The following is a 7,319-nucleotide window of genomic DNA, read 5'->3' on the forward strand; positions in this document are numbered from 1 at the left end:
TTCATGTGTGAGCTACACTGGCTATTAACAAACATTTTCAATTGCCCCAGAATAAATAATTGATTAACTTTAGACTTTGATAAATTAAGTTTCCATACTGTAATTTTTAAATATTTTTTTAAAAGAAGCATTATACTGTCGATACAGATGTTTTATGGAATTTATATAGATGTCAGTGGTCTGCAAAATAAAATGTGTTGAAAACCTCTGAGTAAAAAAAGGAGCATTGTATAAGGTCCTGATTTTTTGAAAGAAGAATTTGCATGGATTTTTAAAAAAGGTAAGAAAGGAAGAAAATGATGAAGCAAAGAGAAAGCACAACCTAAATTGTTATCTGAGAACAAAATATATTTCATATTAAACTTGAATATTTCCCATGAAAACATAAAAGCTGTCAGAATGAAGAACAAATCTGAATCGTTGTTAACAAGAGAAAATATCTAAAACATATGGACACAGAGTGTTGTAAATACCAGAAAAGAAAAACACACCAAGACAATGTTAATTAAGAGAAAGAGGGTGCATTAATAACATTAGACAAAATAGATTTAAGGCAGGGAAAGTACTAGAAAGAAACTAATGTCATCATGATAAAAGGTTATCCACCAGAAATATGTACTAATTAGGTTAAAAGAACAGACTTCAGACAGCCTAGCTGTTCAAATCCCAGCTTTGCTTGTAATATTTGATATCTTCAACAAATTCCTTACATGTAAAAAAGGAAAATGATAGTACCTACTTTTTAGGCTGGTTGTCAGGATATAACTGAGTTAATACGTATTGAAGCTTACCAGAACAATGCCTGGTATGTGTACACAGTGAGCATTTCTTAAATTAGACCCAGTAAATATTTGCATGGATGTTATGGCTTGAATCTTGAATGTTCCCCAAAGGCCTATGTGCTAAAGGCCTGGTTGTCAGTCTGTGTTGCTATTGGGAATTGGTGGAACTTTTAGGAGGTGTGGCCTAGTGGGAGGAAGTTAAGTTACTGGAGGGAATGGCCCTGAAAGGGATTGTGGAACCCTGTTCCTTCTTTCTTTTTAATTCCTGGCCTACATCAGGTGAGCACTTCCTCTACCCATGTTACAATCATGATGTGCCTCCTTGCTATAGGTTCAGAATAATGAGAGCAAGTTACCGTGGATTAAAACCTCTGACACCATGAGCCAAAAGAAAGCTTTCCTTCTCATAAGCTGATTGACTTAGGAATTTTGTTTCAGTAACTGAAAGCTGATTGACACAGTAAGCATTATAATTAGGGTTTAGTATGTATATATAGCATATACATCATATAAATAGGTCATTAATTAACAAGGCTAATAACAGACAACAAAATATGTGAGGCAAAGGTTGACAGAATATACATGTGAAGAAATACTTGTCAAAATTCTTAATGTGCGTGCATGTGTTTGGATACATTCTTTTAGTGATTTAAAAAAAATCAGTAAGGATTTAAAATACAGCAATACAAAAAAAAAAAAAAACAAAAAAACCCAAGACCCTTAATAAATACACTGATATAAAACAGTACATCCAAAAATTCCACTTACGCTATTTTCTAAAATTGGCCATATACTGGATCTTAAAGTAAATCTCATCAAATTTCATACAACACATGTTTGAAATGATGTCAAGCATGTTATTCACTGCAATAAAGCTAGAAATCAAAAATAAAGACATAAGCAGAAAATCCTCATATTTGGAAAGTAAGAACATGCTTCTGAATAAATAATTCACAGATGCAAATTAGAAACTATCTTGAACTGAATATTAATTAAAACACTGCATGTTACAACTTACAGAATTCAATTAAGCAGAAATTTTTGAAGGTTATAGCCATAAAATGTCTATACTTGAAGAGAAAAAGAAAAATTAAGAATAATGAACCAAGCCTCCATCTCATGAAACTAGAAAAAGAATGGAAAAAAAAAACCTGAAGAAGGAAATAATAAAATTCTGAACAGAAATAAATGAAATTTAAAACAAATATAATAGAAATCAACAAAGCCAAAACTTCTTTTGGCAAAAAAAAAAAAAAAAAAAACCTAATAAAATTGAGAAGCTTCCAGTAAGACTGATTAGGGAGAAAGAGAAGAAACAAACCTTTTTCAGTAATGAAACAAACAGAGGTCACTAGAGTTGTTGCTGGAATTCAAAAAGATAATTAGAAGCTGTTATAAACAACTCCCCTGCCCCTGCCAAAATTTGGAAGAAATAGCTGAGCAATTTATAAATAATAGAAATTTATGTCTCGAAGTTCCGGAGGCTGGAAAGTTCAAGCATGATTTGGTGCCATCAAGGGCTGCTCTTTGCTCCACAGATGGGGCCTTGTTTCTGGGTCCTCTTATGACCGAAGATGCAGATGCTGTAGCCTCATGAGGCAGGGGGAGAAGGCAGCTCCCCTCAACCTTATCTATAAGAACTAATCCTATTCAGCCCTCAGGACTTAATCACTCCCCCACAGGCCCCACCTAAACATTGCTGCAATCCAGATAGGTTTCAACTAAATTTTGGAGACCATCACAAGCCATCTAATGTCTAGAGAACTGTAACTTCCCAGAAATGAGTCAAGAAGAAATAGAAAACCTGAGGTGTCCTATAATACTAAAGAAATCCAATCAGCATCAAAAAAACCTTTCTACAAAGAAAAGTCTGAACTTAGAGGGCTTCACTCTTGAGTTTCTCCAAACCTTAAATTTAGAACTTCAAAATCTGATAATAATTTAAGAAAGGAAAATTGTAGACTAATCTCATACATGGGCATAAATACAAAATTTCTAAGAAAAATATTAACAAAATAATGCAGTCTGTAGTTGACAGATTAAGGGGAAAGATCACATGAACATCTAAGTAAACACAGAACTACATTTACAAAATTCAACATCTATTTATGATTTAAAAACATAAGGGAACTTTATTAACATTATGAAGGTTTTAAAATAAAGACTAGAAAAGAAGAAACATTTCAAAAGATATAGAATTATTCACCATACATATATGAGTGTGGATACATGTACATGAGTATGCAAAGAATATTTAACATAAAAGAATATAGAAATTTTTTTAAAAAAATGTGTTTGAACATATCCCAGGCAAATATAAACCAAGAGAAAACTGTACATCATTTTAGTATCAAGGTAATTTTAAGCCCAAAACTTGAAAAATCAGAAATAAGAGAATATTATTTTTAAAAAGAAAATTAAAAATTGAGTTAGAGATTTTAATATATTCTTTTTGTAACTGTTAATCAAGCAAGCAAATAATAACCAAAGGCATGGAAGTTTTGAATAATATGCCTAATAAGCTCATTTAATCAGAGAAAAACATCCATTGCCTTCAAGTACACACAAAACAGTCACAAATATGGTTTGTATATAAAACTAAGAAGGAAGGCTCAATATATTCAAAGGATCAACACTATTGAATATGTTCCCCAAATGTACATGTGTTGGAAACTTAATCCTCAAATTCACATGTGAATGGCTTTTGGAGAGGTGAGACCTTTAGGAAGGTGAGGCCATGAGGGTGGGTCACAATGTTGCATGAGTGCCTTTATAAGAAGAGGAAGAGAGACCTGAGCTAGCATGTGTGTTGTCTCACATATAGTACCCTGCACCATGTTATGATGCTCCAAGAAGGCCATCGCTGGAGAGCAGCATCATGCTCTTGGACTTCCAGCCTCCAGAACTGGAAACCAAATGAATGTCTGTTCTTTATAAAGAACTTCTCCAGAATTTCATTATGGCAACAGGAAACAGACTAAGATACCAGGCTAAACACTTGCTGGGTATGTCCACTGAGCAATCCACTTAAACTGGTGGACTTAGCAAGGCAAATGGCCCTTCTCAATGTTAGTGGGCATTGTCTAATAGGATGAAGGCATGAGTAGAGAAAAAGGAGAAAGTTGCCCTATTTGCTTCTTGCCTGCTTGTTTGCACAGGGATATAGAACTCACTTCATCTTCTCCTGCCCTTGGGACTGGAATTATATTATATTCCTGTGTCTCCAGCTTGCAGACAGCAGAACATGGGGCTTCTTGGTCTCCATAAAATTGTATGACCTAATTCCTTGTATAAACCTATAGATAGATAGATGATAGACATGGAGATATATGTAGATATATTGTCTGTGTCTCTGGAGAACCCTTAGTAATACAGCCCCCATGGGGAAACAGGATATGATGGTGAGCAGGAACTATGTCTTTCATCTCTATATTATCATTTTGAGTAAATTAAAGAAACTTTTTACATTTAAAAGTAATTAGAAAAACATTCAGATAAGTAAACATTCACAAGGTTAAAGGTACTGAAAAGGCCTTCAGGAGAGATTTTCCTTCAGTCTTGTCCCCTGAGATACATAGGTGGCCTCCCTTGAGGTTACATGCCACAAAATGACATTTTGGTCATTGTGTGTGCAACAGCAGTTCCAAAAGATCCCAGTGGAGCCGAAAAGTCCCCATTGCCTAGTGACATTGCTACCATCATGATGTCCCAGAGCAAGATTTTCTTCATGTATTTGTGGTCATGCAGAGGTAAACTGCTGCCAGTCTTTAAAAAGTGTAGAATATACAGCTATGAACATAATACTTGATAATCATGAGTGATAGTATTACTGTTCTAAGTATTTGATAACCTAAACCTTTTATCATTATTTTAGAATATACTACTTCTACTTTTAAAAAATGTTACTGAAAACAATATTTATCATCCACAGAACTCTACTGACCAACAATACTTCACACCTTGTGTCTTGATTGCATTCAGAGGTTATGTCTTGGTCTTATGATTGACCTAGAACATCTAGGTTTGTGTAAATGCACCCTAGGATATTCACACAACAAAGATATTACATAATAACACAATTTTCAGAATATATCTCTGGTTACTATATTCTTTAAAAAAACAAAGAGCATATAAACATATTTTCCACTCCTTTTTTCACTTTAAAACTATATCCTGAGCCAGGTTATGGGGATGCATGCCTGTAATCCCAATGACTCAGGAGGCTAAGGTAGGAGGATCGAGTTCAAAACCAGCCTCAGCAATTTATCAAGGTCCTGAGCAACTTGGCAAGCTGCTGTCTCAAAATAAAAAAATAAAAATAAAAAGGGCTGGGGAAGTGGTTCAGTGGTTAAGCACCCCTGGATTCAATCCCTGATACCAATAAAGTAAAATAAAATAAATCCTGAAGATCATGCTGATTAATTGAAAACCTCCTTGTTCTTTTTACAATTGCAATCCCACTGTGTAGAGTATGATTTAATCAATATTTTGCTGCTAGAACAGTGGAATGTCTCCAGTCTTGTTATTTCAAATAATGCTGAGGTGAATGTCATTTTGTGCTTGTGCAAATACATGTCTGTTGCAGTTAACCACACTTATTTCTGCTCATGGATCTTCCACTTCCACCAGCAGAACTCAGTGAGCTGAGTGGTATCTGACCCTGAGGCTTGCTTACCACTGGTTTAGCAGGGGATGCTGGCTGGCTCCCCAGCCAAGACCTTAGCTGGCAGGAGACCCTCATATGTGACTAAATTATGGTGACCTCCGCTTCCTAGACAGGCAAGGGCTGCAGTGCAGAAATGGCATTCCAAAAGAAAAAGCTTCCTCTTCTTTCAGGGTTTCAGCTGTTCAGGAAGCAGTTCAAAAGGTTTCCAGGAGAGGGAAACAGAGTCCACATTTTGATAAGGAGAAACAAGATTCTGGAAGAGAATGTAAGTCCAAGAATACTGCTGTCACCATTTTGGAACAATCCAGTCCACCTCGGGAATATTTCTAGAAATGAAATTGCGTGGCCTTGGATATGTACAGTTTTAATGCTAATAGAGGTTTCCTAAACTGCCCTCCAATTAAATTGTACCAATTCACTTCCAACAGCAACATATGAGAAATACATATTGTTTAATGAAGGCACAGAGGAGGATTGGACAGAGAGGACTGGGCGAGGGAACAAGTTGAATGACTAATTATGAAGCTGTTCTTCTGAGGACGCACTTCTGTCACCTGGACACAGGAGGGCAATGTTGCCCTACGGAAGCGCAGGGAGTCCCTCTGAAAGGCTTGAAGCACTTCAGTGACTTTGGAGGGGAAGGAAGAAAAAAAAAAAAAAAAAACAACTCCCCAACATTCGAGTTAGGGATCATTATCCCTAACTTGGATGCCTTAATATACTATTAAAGGGAAGGCAGAAATGGCAGCTTACCGTTTCTTTTGCTTTTGACAGTGGGCCCTTGCCCCTTGGATAAAATCCTTTTTTGGGGAAACCACAGGCGACCTGTCGGTCAAGCAGGGGCCAGGAGGCCCTGCTGCAATTCTTCCAAAGGTAGGTTTCCAAACGGTTTTAGTTTTAAGCCCATGAATGCCCACACTCCACCGCAGCCCTGGGTAAACCAGAGATGCTGGCTGCTCTGCAGGGGGAGAGGAGGTGGGTCCGGTGGTCTTTGAGTGGCAGCCCCTTCTCCATCATCCCCTGCCGCACTCGCAAAGCTGGACCAACTCCTCCTCCCTGTCCTGGGAGGTCAGAGGAGCCTGAGTGGGACATCCCAGGAGTGGGGGAAGGGATCAAGCAAGATTTCCCCATCCTCAGGGCTCCCACCTGGCTGACCCACGGAGCGTCTCTGTCCACTGCTGCCTGTCTCTTGACAGCCTGTTCTCCAACACTTCACTCTCCTATGCTCCAGGTATTCCCCCAGGGGGTTCAGACGCGCCTGTCAGAGCAAAGCAGGGCACTTCCAGAGTGCAACTTAATGGCAGGAGGATTCCATCCTGCACGATTTCTAAAAGATCAAGTGAGAAGGACCCATATCCCCGACCTGTCTTTCTCTGGGATGTTGGAAGTCAACCATTGCAATCAGGGTGAAACTCCTGGAAGGACCAAAAGTCAGGCCAGGGCAGCAACACCACACTCTGGAAGCTGAACAATCGGTTTTGAGGCCAGATTTGGAGCAGGATGGCCTCTTGAGCTAGCTCAGCAGCCTGACATTGAAAGAGGCTATGTTGTCCCCTTCTTGGAGTACACCACTTCTGGGATTCCAGTGGGGTCTCAGCCTGTCACCTTCAATGCAGCAGCGTAGCTCAGAGTTTCCAGGCAGCTGCAGCAAAGCAGCTAAGGTCTCAGGCTGACACCAACTTCCTTCTTCAGAGTGATCTGCTTGGCCACCAACTCCCTGTAACATCCTGGGCCACCAGGGTGAACACAGATGAGGGCCTTTTTCAGAGCGAGGTCGAGGGTCCATCAGGGTGTAAATGGGTCTCTGCCATTTGTCTTAGCAGAGGGCAGATAATCAAGAACAATTATTCCATTTCCCATTTTAAATCAAT

The sequence above is a fragment of the Urocitellus parryii genome, chromosome 2, assembly GCF_045843805.1.
Source record: "Urocitellus parryii isolate mUroPar1 chromosome 2, mUroPar1.hap1, whole genome shotgun sequence".
NCBI classification, from domain to species: Eukaryota; Metazoa; Chordata; class Mammalia; order Rodentia; family Sciuridae; genus Urocitellus; species Urocitellus parryii.